The sequence below is a fragment of the Lagenorhynchus albirostris genome, chromosome 15 (assembly GCF_949774975.1).
Source record: "Lagenorhynchus albirostris chromosome 15, mLagAlb1.1, whole genome shotgun sequence".
NCBI lineage: Eukaryota > Metazoa > Chordata > Mammalia > Artiodactyla > Delphinidae > Lagenorhynchus > Lagenorhynchus albirostris.
In genome coordinates, this window is record NC_083109.1 from 79,706,143 (window position 1) to 79,728,149 (window position 22,007).

General features: G+C 44.0%; 1 long non-coding RNA gene across 2 annotated transcripts; it reads left to right on the forward strand.

Moving 5' to 3' along the window:
* Positions 1 to 398: 398 nt before the first annotated feature.
* On the forward strand, positions 399 to 20,444 carry LOC132505941 (uncharacterized). 2 transcript variants are annotated; one of them, XR_009535635.1, is made up of 3 exons: positions 399 to 456; positions 20,086 to 20,189; positions 20,300 to 20,444. It is a non-coding gene; the product is annotated as an uncharacterized LOC132505941 (long non-coding RNA). The 2 variants fall into 2 exon arrangements; XR_009535634.1 differs by lacking the exon at positions 399 to 456 and adding an exon at positions 19,198 to 19,670.
* Positions 20,445 to 22,007: the final 1,563 nt, after the last annotated feature.

A 22,007-nucleotide genomic window follows, 5' to 3' on the forward strand; every position in this document is an offset into this window, starting at 1 on the left:
TCTCCCTAGACTGGACCTTGTGTGGAACGTGATGGGAAATGGAAACCATACTGCAGAGGAGAACTGTCGACCGAGATCGTCCAAGCCTTGGCTGGCTCCAGACCCCCTACACTGACTTCTCCCAGTGGGCAGGTGAACCCCTAACAGATCTTAAGCGGCTTTTCAGAAAGAAGCCACAAGAAAGAAATTAAGGCTTGCAAGGACAATTCAATGATTAGGACTTCTCATACTTGGGCAAAAGCAGGTACTCTCTCTAGCTGTTGGATATTTCATCCAAAACCTTTTTCTGTATTTGATCATGCTGACCCCTTGATCCTGCCTGTCATTAATTTTTTTTTTAATTATTTGTTTTGGCCGCACCACGAGGCATGTGGGATCTTAGTTTCCCAACCAGGGATTGAAACTGAGCCCCCTGCATGGGAAGCATGAAGTCTTAACCACTGGACTACCAGGGAAGTACCTGTCATTAATTTTTTGACTGTCCCTAACTTCACTGTCACATATCAGAATAGGCTAATCAACAGAATTTCCTGTCGTGTTTTTCCTTGTCTAAGGTGAAATTTGGTCCTTGGGACCTCAGATGTAAAAAAAAGACTGTAGTCTACCCCTGTCAAGGTTATATTAGGTGAGGACAGAAAACATACTTATTTTTCCCCAGCCTGTGTTCCTTCCATATTTAAGTGTTTCAGCCAAACTGATAATGATTGGGACTCTCCAATATGTCAAAAGGTAAGATACTGATCTCTGGCTTGACCCTGTCCTAGATAAAATCCCTAAAATAAGCCTGCATTTTAACAGTGTGTGCCCCCTCAGGGTACGTATTTGTCTGCCGTTTCAGTGATCAATCTTGGGCCTATGACTGCTGGCAGGTAGGTGGTATCTGTTTCTTGGGATCAACTTGAAACTGGGAACAAGAGAATGTTTTCAAGTGAGCACTAAACAGTTGCATTCCTGAAGCTTTGGTTAGCCCTGTGCTTTTGTTTTTTTAATTGGAGTATAGTTGATTCATTGAATACAGTGCTGTGTTAGCCCTATGCCTCTTCTCGGCAGGAATTACATTCAGTCATCGCCCCCTCTTCCCTCGAGATGGAGGAATGATGTAAAGATGGGGGGTGGGGGGTAAAACTGGGTAATTATCAGTCAAGCCCATTTCACCTGCCTTCACTCATCAAGGTCACTTAAGACTCGCAGTCCTCCAGGCAGCAGGGAGCCTCCACAATAAGATGTTTCCCCGAGTTGTCTTCCAGGAGCTTGGAGTCAGCTGTGTCTCGTTTGAGCTGAGCTGGTTAAGACTGGATAGGACCACTGACGCTCCACATGGGTGGCCTTCTGACGTCAGAGAGCCACCCTCAGATCGTGCTAAGCGACTCTTGTTTTTTCCTTTGGCCACGCCACGCCGCTTGCAGGATCTTAGTTCTCTGACCAGGGATGGAACCCGTGCCCCTGCAGTGGAAGCGCAGAGTCCTAACCACTGGTCCGCCAGGGAATTCCCACCCCTCCAGTTTTGAAGGTGCAGAGGCCTGTAGCTGAGCCACACCTGCTCAGGATGACGATGACCACGCCTTTTCGCAATCACCTATCCCCACTCTCCCCACGCCTCGGACCACCCTGCTGCTTTATTGGTCATCCCATAATATACCCCGAGCATCTTGCCTTCCGGGAGGCAGGTCTGAGCCTTTCTCTTCTGTCTCCCCGCGTGGCTGCCTTGTGAACTAAACCCTCTCTGCTGCAAACCTCGGCGTCTCAGCGATTTGGCCTGCTGCACGTCACGCAGAAGGTTCGGGGACAAAGATGGTGAGCCGGCCGGGGGTGAGTCCTTTCGCCCGTGGCTGGTCGGCCCCTTGCTGGTATTTTGAGTCCAAGCAGGTGCGTCGTCCTTCTGTTCCGGGGGCTGCGCCCCGGGTTTCCTCAGTGAGACGCTGCGGGCTTTCGGCGCCTAGTTTTGTTTTGCAGCAAAGAAACGGTTTTGGGTTTGGAAGACGTCTTTTGGGTGAGTAACACACGTGTGCCTAGGTTGTTTGGCATTCCCGTCCGGACTGGGGGGTGGGGAGGGGCCGGGGGGGGGGGGAGGCCCACCTGGCAGGATTTTGGAAGAAAATATAAAAGGTTCCAGCTGCTCAGGTGCTCCATACCTGGGTTGCAGGCCCGGGGCGCTGGGTTCGGTCTTGTTTTTGGTCTGGTTGGTTTGTTCCACGATATCCTTTAGACTCTGGAGCATAATGGCCTAAAAATGGATCCTTAGGTTACAGTACAAGTGTGCAACTAGATTTATTTTGTAAATGGGAAGAAAAATGGGATGAAGTACCTTATGTACAGTCTTTTACGTTATTGTGTCGGAATAAACCACGTGCAGAGAAGATGAAGGCCCAACAGGAAGGGAAGGCAAAGACACCTGGTTTGCTTGATTAGGAGGAGGCGGACTTGCTGTGGGCTCAGCTGGGCACCCCGACTGCTCTTCCCCCGCCCCCATATGATGGCGCCCCTGCTCCTTCGCTGCTGGTGTCTGAGCCACAGCGTCCGGCTTGGGGTGGAGGGCGCCCTCCCAGTCTCTGAGGATGGAGAAGTAGGCATGGTGTTCCCGCTCATACCCTGCAGGGCACTGGATTTGGCCAGGGAGCTACCCATTCTCAGGCAGGGCAGTCTCCATTCAGGTAAGTCCCCGGTGGGGTGTGGACGCTGAGACTGGGCAGCTGAGGTGGTGGATCTGGGTCCATCCCCCCTTTGCAAGTTTGGATTTATTTCCTTGGAAGAACAGTATGCTACGTTCGGGACATGACCCAAAGAAAATGGAAAATCTTTTTACATTGTTGTTGTTTTTTTTTTTTTTTTTTTTTTTTTTTGCGGTACATGGGCTTCTCACTGCTGTGGCCTCTCCCGTTGCGGAGCACGGGCTTCGGACGTGCAGGCTCAGCGGCCATGTCTCACGGGCCCAGCCGCTCCGCGGCATGTGGGATCTTCCCAGACTGGGGCACTAACCCGTGTCCCCTGCATTGGCAGGTGGACTCTTAACCGCTTCGCCACCAGGGAAGCCCTCATCGGTAAGTTTTTGCAACCCACAGCCCAAATTGGGCAGGTGTTCAACATTGAATAAATACCCTCCTCACTTCAGAAGAATGTTGAGTGGTGCTGAGGAGGGAGATGGGCTTCATACAGAATCCCCTGGCAGCCCCCTATGGACTGCTGCAAGCGGAGCTGTACCAGCAGTGGATCCTAACTGGACTGCGAATGCTGGAGATGGGCTAAAACTTAAGCATCATGGAGACTGCATTCCTGCAGGCTTATGAAGAAGGGCGCCGAGACAGTGAAGCCTCAGTGAAGTACAGGAGGTAAGACAGAAACTGAATGAGGATCCTTCAGAATTTCTAGAAAGTGTCTTTAAAGCTTGTAGGCAATATACAGATAGAGACCCTGAGGCTCCAGAGAATCTAAGGATGGTTAATGTGACTCATTGATCAGCGTGCTCCCAGCATACAGAAGAAACTGCAGAGGTGGGAGGGACTTTAGGGATGTCTTTGTCTCAACTTGTTGAAATTGCCTTTAAAGTTTGTAATGGCAGGGAGCAGGCTCAGGAGAAAAGGGAACACTGGAGAATGAAACAGCAGACCGCTCTGCTGGCGGCTGCCTTAGCAGAGGGAAGAGCTGGACCAAATGGAGGACCCCCCGCCAAGGGACCCGGCCAGAGGTAGCAGGACATCTGATAGTGGGATCCCGCCAATGTGCATATTGCAAACAGCAGGGACATCCTAAGTAAGACTATTGAAGAAGGTAAAAACAGGTGGTACATCAGATGCCAGAGTTAACTGACAAAGACAGTGACCACGAAAGACAGGGCCCAGAGGCACCTTTAAATCCCGACTGTCTCAGTATCTCCCATATGGAGCCCTGGGTGATTATGGCAGGGGGCCACTTACTGGGTTTAAAATACAAGACTTACTAAATTTTGTTCTGAGTCTTATGTTAGCAACTGGGGTGTCCGGAGAAACCTTGAAAAAGCCTTTTCTCCAGCTGCTAGACTCTCAGGTGGAGGAGGGCCCATCTGAAGCATAGCTTTCTGGACAAGCCTGAATGCCCCAGTCCCCTTCCGGGATGAGATTTACCAACTAAATGCCAAGGTTACCTTTGCACCTGGAGGAGTGGACACCACAGTTCTACCAGAGCAGGCTTGTACATCGCAGGCTCTATTGCTCCGACCTCAAAGGGAACAGCCGGCAGCCATTCTGGAAGAGGTACTGCAGAAGGTGAGTCCAGAGGTATGGGCAGATGGGAGGCTGGGAAAAGCAAAGACAGCTACACCCGTACAGCTGAGGCTCTGCCCTGGGGCAAAAATTCCAAACTTCATGCAGTACCCAGTGAAGGAGCAGGCAAAGCATGGAATTCATCCCCTGCTAACAGCCTTCCTCGAATATGATTTAATGCGTCCCTGCGAGTCACCTTATACTCCAGTTTTACCAGTCTGGAACCAGGTAGAGATGAATATTGGTTTGTGCATTACTTAAAAGCAATTAATCGAATTGTGGAAGATACTCATCCAGTAGTCCCTAATCCATGCACTCTCGTCACTATTGCTCACCAGAGATTTTTGTTGGTTTACTGAATGGGATTTGAAGGAGGTTTGGGGGTTTGTTTGTTTTGCATACCCTTGAGATTTGAACCCCAAGAATGGTTTGCTTTTAATGGGAAGATGTAGATACAAGGGTTAAACAACAGTATTGCTGGACAGGAAGTCCTCAGGGACTTAAAAATTCCCCCATGGGGCTTCCCTGGTGTCGCAGTGGTTGAGAGTCCGCCTGCCGATGCAGGGGACACGGGTTCGTGCCCCGGTCCGGGAAGATCCCACATGCCGCGGAGCAGCTGGGCCCGTGAGCCATGGCCGCTGGGCCTGCGCGTCCGGAGCCTGTGCTCGGCAACGGGAGAGGCCACAGCAGTGAGAGGCCCGCGTACAGCAAAACAAAACAAAAACCCATGATGTTTGTAGAAATCCTGGCGAAATATTTGAAGGCCCTTCAACTAAATGAGGGAGCCCTGTTCCAGTAAGTGGATGGTATCGTTCTGATTGCCAGTAAAACAAAGGACACCTGAGACCAGAATACAGTTTTGATTTTGAACTTTGTGACTGAATGAAGCTATAAGGTGTCCAAGAAAAAGGCGTAGTTCTCTGCCCTCTGTTAAATACTTGAGTTTTGAACTCTCATAAGGACAGAGAGACTTGCTCCCTGACAGAAGGGAAGCTCTAGCCGGGGTTGCAGTTTGCACTATCAGGAGGCAATTGTGGGGTTCTGGGGAATAGCTGGGTTCTGCTGCATTTCGATCCCCAACTTTGGATTCGTGGCAAAACCATGTGAGGAAGCTCTTAGAGGAGGAGGAGATGACTCTCTAGACTGAAATCTTGCAAGAGTAAACATCCGGAAGACCAGCTTCATTCTCCCTAGACTGGACCTTGTGTGGAACGTGATGGGAAATGGAAACCATACTGCAGAGGAGAACTGTCGACCGAGATCGTCCAAGCCTTGGCTGGCTCCAGACCCCCTACACTGACTTCTCCCAGTGGGCAAGTGAACCCCTAACAGATCTTAAGCGGCTTTTCAGAAAGAAGCCACAAGAAAGAAATTAAGGCTTGCAAGGACAATTCAATGATTAGGACTTCTCATACTTGGGCAAAAGCAGGTACTCTCTCTAGCTGTTGGATATTTCATCCAAAACCTTTTTCTGTATTTGATCATGCTGACCCCTTGATCCTGCCTGTCATTAATTTTTTTTTAATTATTTGTTTTGGCCGCACCACGAGGCATGTGGGATCTTACTTTCCCGACCAGGGATTGAAACTGAGCCCCCTGCTTGGGAAGCATGAAGTCTTAACCACTGGACCACCAGGGAATGTAAGTACCTGTCATTAATTTTTTGACTGTCCCTAACTTCACTGTAACATATCAGATTAGGCTAATCAACAGAATTTCCTGTCGTGTTTTTCCTTGTCTAAGGTGAAATTTGGTCCTTGGGACCTCAGATGTAAAAAAAAAAAAAAAAGACTGTAGTCTACCCCTGTCAAGGTTATATTAGGTGAGGACAGAAAACATACTTATTTTTCCCCAGCCTGTGTTCCTTCCATATTTAAGTGTTTCAGCCAAACTGATAATGATTGGGACTCTCCAATATGTCAAAAGGTAAGGTACTGATCCCTGGCTTGAACGTGATCTAGATAAAATCCCTAAAAAAAAGCCTGCATTTTAACAGTGTGTGCCCCCTCAGGGTACGTATTTGTCTGCCGTTTCAGTGATCAATCTTGGGCCTATGACTGCTGGCAGGTAGGTGGTATCTGTTTCTTGGGATCAACTTGAAACTGGGAACAAGAGAATGTTTTCAAGTGAGCACTATACAGTTGCATTCCTGAAGCTTTGGTTAGCCCTATGCTTTTCTTTTTTAATTGGAGTATAGTTGATTCATTGAATACAGTGCTGTGTTAGCCCTATGCCTCTTCTCGGCAGGAATTACATTCAGTCATCGCCCCCTCTTCCCTCGAGATGGAGGAATGATGTAAAGATGGGGGGTGGGGGGTAAAACTGGGTAATTATCAGTCAAGCCCATTTCACCTGCCTTCACTCATCAAGGTAATTCATTTTGAAACTTGCATGTCCTCCAAGCAGCATGTCGCCTAAACAACGTTTGTCCCAGTTGTTTTCTAGGAGCTTGGAGTCAGCTGTGTCTAGTTTGAGCTGATCTGGTTAAGATTGGATAGGACCACTGACCCTCCAACTGGGCCTGCCCACGTGTCCACTTGGTGACCTTTTGACTCACAGGGTAACCCTCAGATCATGCTAAGCACCTCCATTTTTGCATGTGCAGAGGCCTGTAGCTTAGTTACTCCTGTGCAGAATGACAGTCACCGCAACTTTTTCCAATTACCCATCCTCACTGCCCCCACGCCTCAGACTGCCTTGCTTCTTTATTCCATAAACACCTGGCGTCCCTTGCCTTCCAGGAGGTGAATCTGAGACTTGTTGTGTCTCCTTGCTTGGCTGCCTTGTGAATAAACCCTCTCTTTTCTGCAAACCCTGACATCTCAGCGTTTTGGCTTGCTGCACGTTGGGCAAAATGATCCTGGTTTGGTAACATTCACAAGGGCATTACTTAGATTCTCCCCCAATCAAGTATTTTTCTTTTTTTTTTTTAAAGGGGTGAGTGTCTCTCCCTTCTCACTGACATTAAATTTTTCCCTTTTCCTAAACAAACAATACCCTGAAGAAATGAAACTGAGCAGGACCCTGGGGCATCTTCCTGGGGACAGCTCTAGGAGTTTTCTGATGGCATTTTAAGGCTTCTCTATTTATAGTATCATGTCATCTGCAAACAATAACAGTTATACTTCTTCTTTTCCAATTTGTATTCCTTTTATTTCTTTTACTTCTCTGATTGCCATGGCTAGGACTTCCAAAACTATGTTGAATAATAGTGGTGAGAGTGGACATCCTTGTCTTGTTCCTGATCTTAGAGGAAATGCTTTCAGTTTTTCACCATTGAGAATGATGTTTGCTGTGGGTTTGTCATATATGGCCTTTATTATGTTGAGGTAGGTTCCCTCTGTGCCTACTTTCTGGAGGGTTTTTATCATAAATGGGTGTTGAATTTTGTCAAAAGCTTTTTCTGCATCTATTGAGATGATCATATGGGGGTTTGTTTTTTTTTTTGTTTTTTTGTTTTTTGCGACACGCAGGCCTCTCACTGCTGTGGCCTCTCCCGTTGCGGAGCACAGGCTCTGGACACGCAGGCTCAGCGGCCATGACTCACGGGCCCAGCTGCTCCGCAGCATGTGGGATCTTCCCGGACCGGGGCACGAACCCGTGTCCCCTGCATCGGCAGGCGGACTCTCAACCACTGCGCCACCAGGGAAGCCCCAGATCATATGGTTTTTATTTTTCCATTTGTTAATATGGTGTATCACATTGATTGATTTACATATATTGAAGAATCCTTGCATCCCTGCGATAAATCCCACTTGATCATGGTGTGTGATCCTTTTAATGTGTTGTTGGAGTCTGTTTGCTAGTATTTTGTTGAGGGTTTTTGCATCTATATTCATCCGTGATATTGGTCTGTAATTTACTTTTTTTATAGTATCTTTGTCTGGTTTTGGTATCAGGGTGATGGTGCCCTCATAGAATGTTTGGGAGTGTTCCTTCCTCTGCAGTTCTTTGGAAGAGTTTGAGAAGGATGGGTGTTAGCTGTTCTCTAAATGTTTGATAGAATTCACCTGTGAAGCCATCTGGTCCTGGACTTTTCTTTGTTGGAAGATTTTTAATCAGTTTCAATTTCATTACTTGTGATTGGTCTGTTCATATTTTCTGTTTCTTCCTGGTTCAGTCTGGAAGGTTATACCTTTCTAAGAATGTGTCCATTTCTTCCAGGTTGTCCATTTTATTGGCATAGAGTTGCTTGTAGTAGTCTCTTAGGATGCTTTGTATTTCTGCGGTGTTTGTTGTAACTTCTCCTTTTTCATTTCTAATTATATTGATTTGATTCCTCTCCCCTTTTTCTTGATGAGTCTGGCTAATGGTTAATCAAGTTTGTTTATCTTCTCAAAGAACCAGCTTTTAGTTTTATTGATCTTTGTTATTGTTTTCTTTGTTTCTATTTCATTTATTTCTGCTCCGATCTTTATGATTTCTTTCCTTCTGCTAACTTTGGGTTGTGTTTGTTCTTTTTTCTCTAGTTCCTTTAGGTGTAAGGTTAGTTTGTTTACTTGAGATTTTTCTTGTTTCTTGAGATAGGCTTGTATAGCTATAAACTTTCCTCTTAGAACTGCTTTTGCTGCATCCCATAGGTTTTGGATCGTTGTGTTTTCATTGTCATTTGTCTCTAGGTGGTTTTTGATCTCCTCTTTGATTTCTTCAGTGATCTCTTGGTTATTTAGTAATGTACTGTTTAGCCTCCATGTGTTTGTGTTTTTACATTTTTTTCCCTGTAATTCATTTCTAATCTCATAGCGTTGTGGTCAGAAAAGATGCTTGATATGATTTCAATTTTCTTAAATTTACTGAGGCTTGATTTGTGACCCAAGATGTGATCTATCCTGGAGAATGTTCCATGTGCACTTGAGAAGAAAGTGTAATCTGCTGTTTTTGGATGGAATGTCCTATAAATATCAATTAAATCTATCTGATCTATTGTGTCATTTAAAGCTTCTGTTTCCTTATTTATTTAAATTTTGGATGATCTGTCCATTGATGTAAGTGAGGTGTTAAGGTCCCCCACTATTATTGTGTTACTGTCGATTTCCTCTTTTATAGCTGTTAGCAGTTTCCTTATGTATTGAGGTGCTCCTATGTTGGGTGCATATATATTTATAATTGTTATATCTTCTTCTTGGATTGATCCCTTGATCATTATGTAATATCCTTCCTTGTTTCTTGTAACATTCTTTATTTTAAAGTCTACTTTATCTGATATGAGTATTGCTACTCCAGCTTTCTTTTGATTTCCATTTGCATGGAATATCTTTTTCCATCCCCTCACTTTCAGTCTGTATGTGTCCCTAGGTCTGAAGTGGGTCTCTTGTAGACAGCATATATATGGGTCTTGTTTTTGTATCCATTCATGAAGCCTGTGTCTTGGTTGGAGCATTTAATCCATTCACGTTTAAGGTAATTATATGTATGTTCCTATGACCATTTTCTTAATTGTTTTGGGTTTGTTTTTGTAGATCCTTTTCTTCTCTTGTGTTTCCCACTTAGAGAAGGTCCTTTAGCATTTGTTGTAGAGCTGGTTTGGTGGTGCTGAATTCTCTTAGCCTTTGCTTGTCTGTAAAGCTTTTGATTTCTCCATCGAATCTGAAAGAGATCCTTGCTGGGTAGAGTAATCTTGGTTGTAGGTTCTTCCCTTTCATCACTTTAAGTATATCGTGCCACTCCCTTCTGGCTTGTAGAGATTCTGCTGAGAAATCAGCTGTTAACCTTATGGGAGTTCCCTTGTATGTTATTTGTCATTTTTCCCTTGCTGCTTTCAATAATTTTTCTTTTTCTTTAATTTTTGCCAGTTTGATTTACTATGTGTCTTGGCGTGTTTCTCCTTGGGTTTATCCTGTATGGGACTCGCTGTGCTTCCTGGACTTGGGTGGCTCTTTCCTTTCCCATGCTAGGGAAGTTTTCGACTATAATCTCTTCATATATTTTCTCTGGTCCTTTCTCTCTCTCTTCACCTTCGGGGACCCCCTATAATGTGAATGTTGGTTGCGTTTAATGTTGTCCTAGAGGTCTCTTAGGCTGTCTTCATTTCTTTTCATTCTTTTTTCTTCTGTTCCGCAGCAGTGAATTCCACCATTCTGTCTTCCAGGTCACTTATCCGTTCTTCTGCCTCAGTTGTTCTGCTATTGATTCCTTCTAGTGTAGTTTTCATTTCAGTTATGGTATTGTTCATTTGTTTGTTCTTTAATTCTTCTAGGTCTTTGTTAAACATTTCTTGCATCTTCTCGATCTTTGCCTCCATTCTTTTTCTGAGCTCCTGGATCATCTTCACTATCAGTATTCTGAATTCTTTTTCTGGAAGGTTGCCTATCCCCACTTCATTTAGTTGTTTTTCTGGGGTTTTATCTTGTTCCTTCATCTGGTACATAGCCCTCTGCTTTTTCTGCCTTTTCATCTTGTCTGTCTTTCTGTGAATGTGGTTTTTGTTCCACAGGCTGCAGAATTGTAGTTCTTCTTGCTTCTGCTGTCTGCCCTCTGGTGGATGAGGCTATCTCAGAGGCTTGATGGGAGGGACTGGTGGTGGGTAGAGCTGACTGTTGCTCTGGTGGGCAGAGCTCAGTAAAACTTTAATCCACTTGACTGTTGATGGGTGGGGCTGGGTTCCCTCCCTGTTGGTTGTTTGGCCTGAGGCAACCCAGCACTGGAACCTACCTGGGCGCTTTGGTGGGGCTAATGACAGACTCTGGGAAGGCTCACACCAAGGATTACTTCCCAGAACTTCTGCTGTCAGTGTCCTTGTCCCCACAGTGAGCCACAGCCACCCCCACCCCGTCTCTGCAGGAGACCCTCCAACACTAGCAGGTAGGTCTGGGTCAGTCTCCCCTGGGGCCCCTGCTCCTTCCCCTGGGTTCCGATTCGCACACTACTTTGTGTGTGCCCTCCAAGAGTGGGGTCTCTGTTTCCCGCAGTCCTGTTGAATTCCTGCAATCAATTCCCACTAGGCTTCCAAGTCTGATTCTCTAGGAACTCCCCCTCCCATTGCCGGACCCCCAGGTTGGGAAGCCTGACGTGGGGCTCAGAACCTTCAGTCCAGTGGGTGGACTTCTGTGGTATAAGTGTTCTCCAGTCTCTGAGTCACCCACTCAGTCGTTACAGGATTTGATTTTACTGTCATTGTGCCCCTCCTACTGTCTCATTGTGCCTTCTCCTTTGTCTTTGGAAGTGGGGTATCTTTTCTGGTGAGTTCCAGTGTCTTCCTGTTGATGACTGTCCAGCAGCTAGTTGTGATTCTGGTGTTCTCGCAAGAGGGAGTGAGAGCACGTCCTTCTACTCCACCATCTTGGTTCCTCCTCTCCATTATGGTTTGTCATAGGATATTGAATATAGTTCCCTGTGCTACACAGTAGGACCTTGGTGTTTATACATCCTGTATATAATACATCCGCTAACCCCAACCTCCCACTCCATCCCTCCCCCAACCCCCCGCCTAGCCCAACCACCAATCTGTTTTCTATGTCCGTGATTCTGTTTCATAGATAGGTTCCTTTGTGTCATAGTTTAGATCCCAGATATAAGTGGTATCATATTGTATTTGGCTTTCTGACTTACTTCACTTAGTATGATAATTTCTAGGTCCATCCATGTTGCTGCAAATGGCATTATTTCATTCTTTTTCATGGCTGAATAGTATTCCATCGTATGTATGTATGTGTGTGTGTATATATAACATCTTTATGCATTCATCTGTTGATGGACATTTAGGTTGTTTCATTGTCTTGGCTATTGTGAATAGTGCTGCTATGAACATAGGGGTGAATGTATCTTTTAAAATTATAGTTTTGTGTGGATATGTTCCCAGGAGTAGGATTGCTGGATCATATAGTAATTCCTTTTTTTTTTTTTTGGCTGCACCACATGGCATTTGGGATCTTAGTTCCCCGACCAGGGATTGAACCTGTGCCCCCTGCAGTGGAAGTGCAGAGTCTTAACCACTGGACTGCCAGGGAAGTCCCTCATATATATGGTAATTCTATTTTTAGTTTTCTGAGGAACCTCCGTACTGTTTTCCAAAGTGGCTGCACCAACTTACCTTCCCACCGGCAGTGTAGGAGTGTTCACTTTTCCAAAGAGCAAATTTAATGAGATTGAGAAAATGCAGAAACAAAGGAAACCAGTCAAGCAAGACAAAATAATAGTTTAGCCATAAAACAAAGTCGAGAACCTTGAGTTCCTCCTCCAGGGATACAGATAATATCCTGAGCCATACCCTTGAGTTCTTTTGCAGAAACCCCCACCAGGTGGAGGAAGTTAACTGCATGCTGACCACCAGCACATAGACCTCAGACCAGTTGGAACCAGAAGGTTGATAACTGAGATTCTCAAAACATCATCCTGTTATGTCATCATCAACCAGAGAATTGTTCAGGAGCTGATTACCAAACTGTGACCCTTTCCCTCACCGTTTTTTTTGTTTTTTTTTGTGGTACGTGGGCCTCTCACCACTGTGGCATCTCCCATTGTGGAACACAGGCTCCGGACGCGCAGGCTCAGCAGCTATGGGTCACGGGCCCAGCCGCTCTGCGGTACGTGGGATCCTCCTGGACCAGGGCATGAACCCACGTCCTCCACATTGGCAGGTGGGCTCCCAACAACTGTGCCACCAGGGAAGCCCCATCACACTTTTTTTTTTTTTTTTTTTTTTTTGCGGTACGTGGGCCTCTCATGTGACCACACCAGGATATTCTTCCCTACTGGGTTGCCCTGAATGGAATTTTTCCTTTGGGGGGTGGGGTGGGAGAAAGCATAGGACTTGGTGGTCTGGTTTTGAGCAAAATGCTTTTTTTTAAAAAACTATATTTATTTTGGCTGCACCAGGTCTTTGTTGTGGCGCGTGGGATCTTTTAGTTGTGGCACACGGACTCTTAGTTGCAGCCTGCTTGTGGGATCTAGTTCCCCGACCAGGGATCGAACCCAGGGCCCCAGCACTGGGAGCACTGAGTCTTACCCACTGGGCCACCAGAGGAGTCCCCAAAATGTTGCTTTAATTGGAGTGTTCTCTTCTGGGTTGAGGACTGCTTCAGCCATCCCACACTGCCCTTGCGGTGACTGGGAAAGTCCCTGTTAAACCAGGGCTCGTTGGTACCCCATCTGGAACAACAGGTAGGAAACCTTCCATTCTTGTGCCAGGGAGCTGTGATCCTGAGAGGCCTCTCAGCACTGGGTTGCCTGGTTCTGATCTGTTGCTGGTAATACCAGCTGTGTGACAAAAAGGGAAATCAGAGCTCTATTGCATATTGTAGTCCTCTGGGGTGTATTTTACAAAACTGGGAAATCTTCAGCTATGTTTCTATGAAAAGAAAGATGACTTTTTTTTTTTTTTTGAAAGATGACTTTGTTCTAATACCACATGGCCAGAATGTTTAAACTGGAGAAAAATGGCTTTGCATTGTGGTGGACTCTCTTGTTGGGAGCATGGGCTCTAGGCGCCTGGGCTTCAGTAGTTGTGGCACACGGGCTCAGTAGCTGTGGCTCGCAGGCTCCAGAACGCAGGCTCAGTAGCTGTGGCACACAGGCTTAGTTGTTCTGCGGCATGTGGGATCTTCCCAGACCAGGGCTCGAGCCCGTATCTCCTGCGTCGGCAGGTGGATTCTTAATCAGTGTGCCACCAGGGAAGCCCCAAAACTTTTTTTTTTTTTTTTTTTGCATATGCAGTTAGAGACGTCTGGCTTGATTTAAAAAAAAAAAATTCTTTTTTTGGGGGTGATGGTGGTGGGATGAATTGGGAGATTGGGATTGACATATATACACTAATATGTATACAATAGATAACTAATAACCTGCTGTATAAAGAAAGTAAAATTAAAAAAAAATTCTTTTCAAAATTCTGGCCCTGAGAGAGCAAAAGTTCTCCTAGGTAAAAGGTTAAGTTATAACTTATTTCCTTGAAATGCAAACACAGCTCACATTGTCTGAGACTATGGTCTCAGCTTACCTGGTAGAACCTGAAACTGAGAGGAAATGGGAGAAGAAGCGTTTTAAAACTCAAGTAAACTTATTCCAACTGTTATAAATTAATGTGTTTTAGACATCTAATTCATGACTGTTTTAAAATGAAACTATGGGATCTCTAGTTCTGTCTTTAAAAATTAATTTGTAAATGAGCTCTAATTGATTGGCTCAAAGGGAATTAAGTGCTTATATAAATTCTCAGGAATACAACAGAAATTAACCCAAATGAATTTCAAGTTCATGTGATCTGGGGGGGAATATTCAGTATTAACCTAAGTTTAATACCAGATATTAAGTTTGGTTTAATACAGACCTGTCTCGAGTCATCAATATTAAGTATAATACTTTTATTGTACTTAGGTTTACTGAAAATCAAATTCTCATTATCCCTGTTGCAAATTTTGTCAGCAAGAAAAGATTAACTTGGTATGATATTGTTATAAGTAATAGAGATAAATGGGATAAAAGCTTTTAGGTGAACTCTTTAGGAATAGTTGTTTGTTTTTCCAGATTTTTGGTAACTTGAGTTTTCCTAAATGAAGGTAAAATGATGAAAATTAACTGAATGTCTAAATCATTTTAAAATAAGATGAAATACTGGAACACTTGCTAAACAAGTCTGTTTACAGCAAGTTTGTTTACCTAATTTAGTTTTTCTCTAACGAGGACAAAGGTATGTCTAATAAACCCAAACATATTTTGTACCACATTGAAGAAACTGTGCTATGAGAAAATGTTTTTAGGTTATAGAAGATGTTCCTAAGTTTGCTAATCAGAAAATGCTGGTATGATAAACATTTCACAGTTGCTTGCTTCTTGGTTTTTGCTAGAGATTAAAGTTTTTAAGGGTTAAAAATTGTGATAGGTAATTAAAAAGTACTAGAAATAAGGGAAACATTTCAGTATGTAAAGGAAGTAGGATATATGTTGTTGGCAAGAAGGTATGAAAAATGGAGATATTTTTGTTGAAGAGTAGATTTGTCCTAGAGCTGGTTGTTTCTGGATGGGGAAAGAATAAGGGACAAACTCATATGGATATAGGAAGTTGTGGAAGAGGAACCTTGAGAAAAGAGTTTTGTTCATGATCAGAACTGGATAAGATTAGACTGAATTCAATCTAAGTAAATTAATTTTGTTATTAAAAGTAAGCTGATAGGGCTTCCCTGGTGGCGTGGTGGTTAACAATCCGCCTGCCAATGCAGGGGACACGGGTTCGAGCCCTGGTCCAGGAAGATCCCACATGCCGTGGAGCAACTAAGCCTGTGTGCCACAACTACTGAGCATGTGCTCTGGAGCCTGTGAGCCACAACTCCTGAAGCCCATGTGCCTAGAGCCTGTGCCCTGCAACGAGAAGCCACTGCAATGAGAAGCTGATGCGCTGCATCAAAGAGTAGCCCCCCATCGCCACAACTAGAGAAAGCCTGCACGCAACGACGACCCAATGCAGCCAAAAATAAATTTATTTTAAAAAGTATGTTATTTATTTAAGCTGATACAAGACTGGAGTTTTTTTTTTTTTTTTTTTTGCAGTACACGGGTCTCTCACTGTTGTGGCCTCTCCCGTTGCGGAGCACAGGCTCTAGACGCGCAGGCTCAGTGGCCATGGCTCACGGGCGTAGCCGCTCCGCGGTATGTAGGATCTTCCTGGACCAGGGCAAGAACCCATGTCCCCTGCATTGGCAGGTGGTCTCTGAACCACTGTGCCAACAGGGAAGCCCTGGAGTTTGGTTTTTTGTTATGAGACAGTGTTCTTGGAATATTGAGCTACTTTAAGTCTGTCTTTTATTATTTTTTAATATTTTGTCCGCACCATGCGGCTTATGGGATCTCAGTTCCCTGACCAGGGATTGAGCCTGGACCACAGCACAGTGACAGTGCTGAATCCTAACCACTAGAACACCATGGAACTCCCAATAAGACTTTCTTACGTGATCTGTTGTAACCTTCTGTATTTGCCTTTGAAATCTTCTGTCACTTTAGTTAAGTGAATACTTTCACAATACTTATGATTCTACTTGACCAAGTGTTTTAAAACTTTATTAAAAAAAACTTTATTGAAATATATTTGATTTAGAGTGCTGTTAGTTTCAGGTATACAGCAAAGTGATTCAGTTATATATGTGTGTGTATATATGTATGAATACGTGTATTCTTTTTTAGACTTTTCCATTATAGTTATTACAAGGTATTTTTAAAAAATTATTTTTGGCTGCGTTGAGTCTTCTTTGTGGTGAGCGGGAGCTACTCTTCATTGTGGTGTGTAGACGTCTCATTGCAGTGGCTTCTCTTGTTGTGGAGCATGGGCTCTAGGTGCACGGACTTCAGTAGTTTTGGCTCGTGGACTCTAGAGTGCAGGCTCAGTAGTTGTGGCGCATGGGCTTAGTTGCTCTGTGGCATGTGGGATTGTCCCGGACCAGGGCTTGAACCCCCGTCCCCTGCATTGGCAGGTGGATTCTTTTTTTTTCTTTGAAATAGGATTTACTTTTTTTTTTCTTTATTTATTTTGGCTGTGTTGGGTCTTCGTTTCTGTGCGAGGGCTTTCTTTAGTTGTGGCAAGCGGGGGCCACTCTTCATCACGGTGCGCGGGTCCCTCACTATCGCGGCCTCTCGTTGCGGAGCACAGGCTCCAGACGCGCAGGCTCAGTAGTTGTGGCGCACGGGCCTAGTTGCTCCGCGGCATGTGGGATCTTCCCAGACCAGGGCTTGAACCCGTGTCCCCTGCATTAGCAGGCAGATTCTCAACCACTGCGCCACCAGGGAAGCCCCTGGCAGGTGGATTCTTAACGACTGCACCACCAGAGAAGCCCCGTTACAAGATATTGAGTACAGTTCCCTGTACTATACAGTAGGTCCTTGTTGGTTATCTATTTTATATTATAGATAGTAGTGTATATATTTTAATCCCAAACTTCTAATGTATCCCCCCCACTCCATTTCCCCTTTGGTAACCATATGTTTGTTTTCTATGTTTGAGTCTGTTTGTAAAATAAGTTCATTTGTAGGATTTTTTTAGATTCCACATATAAGCAATATCATATATTTGTCTTTCTCTGACTTTAGTATAATAATCTCTAGGTCCATCCATGTTGCTGCAAATGGCATTATCTCATTCTTTTTTATGGCTAATATTCCACTGTGTATATATATACCATATTGTCTTTATCCATTCGTTTGTCCATGGACACTTAGGTTATTTCCATGTCTTGGCTATTGTGAATAGTGCTCCTATGAACATTAGAGTGTGTGTATCTTTTTGAATTAATTTCTCCAGGTCACCAGATCATATGGTAACTCTATTTAGTCTCTTTTAAGGAACCTCCATACTGTTCTCCATAGTGGCTGCACCAATTTACATTCCTACCAACAGTGTAAGGGGTTTCCTTTTTCTCCACACCCTCTCCAGCATTTATTATTTGTAGACTTTTAAAAATTAATTAATTATGGCTCTGCGGGCTCTTTATTGCGGTGCACTGGCTTCTCTAGTTGTGGCACGCGGCCTTTAGAGGGCATGGGCTCTAGAGCGTGTGGGCTCAGTAGTTGCACCACAAGGGCTTAGTTGTGGTATGTGGGATCTTAGTGACCAGGGATGGAATCTGCGCCCCCTGCATTGGGCACATGGAGTCTTAACCCTGGACCACCAGGGAAATCCCTGTAGACTTCTTGATGATAGCCAATCTTACTGGTGTCAGGTGATACCTCATTATAGTTTTGATTTGCATTTCTCTAATAATTAGTGATACTGAACATCGTTTCATGTACCTGTCGGCCACCTGTATGTCTTCTTTGGAGAAATGTCTATTTAAATCTTCTACCCGTTTTTTGATTGGGTTTTTTTTGGATATTGGGCTGTATGTATATTTTGGAAATTAAGCCCTTGCCAATCTCATCATTTGCAAATATTTTTTCCCATTCTTTAGGTTGTCTTTTCGTAAAGCTTTATTTTTTAAATATTTTCCTTATTTTTTTGGCTGCACTGGGTCTTAGTTGTGGCACATGGGATCTTTGTTGAGGAATATGGGATCTTTTTCGTTATGGCCCATGGTCTGCTTGGGTTTCTCTCTAGTTGTGGCACGCGGGCTCCAGAGTGCATGGGCTCTGTAGTATGTGGCACGCGGGTTCTCTCATTGAGGCACGTGAGCTCAATAGTTGCAGCACGCGGGATCTTAGTTTCCCAACCAGGGATGGAACCTGCGTCCCCTGCATTGGAAGGCAGATTCTTTACCACTGGACCACCAGGGGAGTCCCAGTAAAACTTTATTTTTGACAAACTTCCTCAAATCAAATTCTAAATTGAAGTTCTTTTGACCTCTAATTTGGGACCTTTCAAAGGCCCCTGAGGCATCTCAGAGAGAAACATATTAAACTAATTCAGATTATTTGGTATGTTAAATTACACGAGAAGCACTATCAAATGAGTGGTGATAAAACCTTCTTAGGTGGGCTTCCCTGGTGGCGCAGTGGTTGAGAGTCCGCCTGCCGATGCGGGGGACGCAGGTTCGTGCCCTGGTCCGGGAAGATCCCACATGCCGTGGAGCGGCTGGGCCCGTGAGCCGTGGCCACTGAGCGTGCGCGTCCAGAGCCTGTGCTCTGCAACGGGAGAGGCCACAACAGTGAGAGGCCCGCCATACTGCAACAAACAAACAAACAAACAAACAAACACCTTCTTAGTTAATTTCTTAGGTAATACTGTATGGGTAAACATCAAGTGTTCTAAAAATTATATGAAGTTCCTAAAATTTGGAGATGTCCTTGTATTGTTATCAGTCTTAATTCTAGTTATCTTTAAAAGATTATATGTCACAGCAACTTGGTTAAGCTTCTTTGTCAATTGCATTGTAATCAGATCCTTAACTGTGCCTTTTCAAGTCTTCTGTCATTCACAGATATTTCACTCATGCTTTTGCAAAATCTTAAGATTCACAGAAAGGACCTTTTGGCAAGTAAAAGATTGATAACTTCCAGATCATACTGCTGAACTAGTTAAGAAATTCTAATGGAAACCCTGATTGTTTCATAAAACTGTTAACAAGATTAAGATCATTTTGTTACATAGTACTGAGTAAACTAATGAATATGGTTATGTTTTTGTCTGAAACACTGCTGGCTTTTAGTCTGTGTTTTCTAGACATAAGGAAACCTTTCCCTTTATAACAATTTGGTAAGTTTTACCTCTGTAAGTGGAATTAAAACATTCATCTTTTCTCTTGACCTGATCCCTCCAGGAGTTGGAAACTCAGAGTCCCAACAGCTTTATCAGCTGAATAAGGAAGGTCACCTCCTGGCAGGAGCAGGAATATTGAGATATTTTAGGAACCTTGAGAAGGGAGGAATTCTCTCATATCTACAGATACTGCAGGCAAAATCCGATGGCAAGTTGTTGATGATTTTCCTGGCCTCAAGAGGTTTTTAAAAAGTTCAGTTGATATTCCTTAAGAAAAGGTCTAGCACAGCCAACTGAAAAGAGCCTATACGACCAGTTACACTTAGGTAAATCAGGCTGTTCACTGAAACTAGACTTAATTTGGCCCAATTTGCTAGAAAATGAGGATAAATTAGAGATTATGTTTTGATAATATACCTTTTGGATATTGAGGTTTTGTATATACTGAGGGTTTATTGTATTATCTACATCCAAGATGACCTTATTGCTATATTATAAAGTATTTTAATTAAGTTACTAAAGGAATATTCTAAGCTTGTTTCTGAAACTGATCATGGTAATCTATCTTTGGATGAAGATCAGATGCCCCATGATCCACAACCAGGAGATTACACGTACTAGAAAGGACATCACTTGTAAGGCTCCGACCTCAATGAAAGAGCCCTTTTCTCAGGTATGAAGTAGCTCATGCACAGTGAAACGGAAGGAAACTGACTCTTGAATTAATATTTCCCACTCAAGGCCTTCTGTACTGGACTGGTCGATAGAAAGGACTGCTGACCTCAACACCCGCATGAGAAAAAGACAACAGCAGTGGTAGACAGCGACCCAAGAATCTGGACCAGGTCTGTTAAGATCCATCCTCATTCAATGGAACTGTTCACCAAATGTGTCTCCCTATCAAAATGGGAAGTTTTTGTTTTATTTCTAATATACTTCTGACTCCAATGTTCAGGATAGAAAGGAAATTCTCCAGTGAGGCTGAATAACTACTCACGATGTGTATCACTGCTTGCTACTGAAAGGTCTGCAAACAAGGGAAGATGATGGAGGAAACTTTCACGTATTGAGGTATGGAGAAGTCATTCTGGCTTATAAGGTAAGGCTGTTCTAGTTTATCAAACATACATTGTACATCTGCTTTAACCATTAAAGAATGCATTTAAAAAATCAGAATGAAGTAACTAACCGTGGTTCAGGTATCCCAAATGGACCGGGGTGCCTAGTATGGACACGGTTTCAGACACACTCCTACATTACTGAGAACTTGAACGTTCTGAACTGTATGAGACTCAAGGACACTATCAGCTGCTATGAAACCTTTCTCTAGGAATGGTAACAAGCAAGACAGCTCCAGCTATAGCCTCCCAGCAGAAGGCACTAGATTCTTTAGGCAGAATAGTACTAAAATTGCTTTAAATTATATTTTGACAACAAAAAAGACATGTAGTGCTTCATAACTCCTGTTATGTATATGTTAATACCCTTATAGAGTTAGTTCGAAATCCTACTTACAGAATTTACATAAAAAGGACCCGCTCTGAAACCTATCTTCCTGGCTGCCATCTGTAACAGGAAGACTTCTGGGGTATGTAGTACACGGGTGCATTCTGATCATTATCCTCATTATAATGTCTACTAATTTTCAAATGTTTGTCCAGGTGCTGTGACAAAGCAGTCAGAGAGAGAGGTAATGTTTTATAATACAAAATATTGATGCTAAGCAACTTGAGAATTCTTTAAAAATGAAAAGTCAGGGACTCAGGACTTCCCTCGTGGTCCACTGACTAAGACTCCGTGCTCCCAATGCAGGGAACTAGATCACACATGCTGTGACTAAGACCCGGTGCAAATAAACATATTAAAAAAAGTCAGTGACTCTCTCCTCTAATCCTGAAAAAGGTTGTTGCCTCTCTTCCCCTCAGGCTTGAGGTGTATCAAAGAAAGAGGCTGACTAAAACCAAGCAGGACCCTGTGGGCCTTCCTAGAGAAAGACCCCCCCCCATGTCCCCTGTTTTAGCCTCCCAGGCCTTCCCTGAGTTCCAAAGAGCAAATTTAATTAGAAGAAAATGCAGAAACAAAGGAAAGCAGTCAACTAAGGCAAAATAATTTAGCCATAAAACAAAGTCAAGGACCTTTAGTGCCTCAAGGGCTATAACTAGTATCCTGAGCCATGCCCTTGAGTTGTTTTGCAGATATCAAGACCCCCACCAGGTAAAAGAAGTTAACTGCATGCTGACTACCAGCGTGTAGACCCCAGACTGGTTGGAACCAAACGGCTGAGATTCCCAAAACATCACCCAATTATTCACCATTAACCAATCAGAACTGTATGAGCTGACTGCCCATCCTGTGACCTCTTCCTCAGTCTTCACAAGCCCTTCTCTGAAAGCCGCTGGGGAGTTTGGGTCTTTTGAGCACGAGCTGCCCATTCTCCTTGCTTGGCACCCTGCAATAAACTGGGTTGTGATAACAGAAAGTACAATGTTAGTTGCTGAGCGTTGGGTGACCTGATCCAAGTTTCTGGTTGGTAACAGAAATACTAAGAGTCATTCAACCTAAGGTACTAATAACCCCCTAGATATCATCAGAAACCGCTGGAGGACATTTTCCTCCTGAACATCATCTTCTGACACCTAGTAAAGGTAAAAACAACTCTCCAG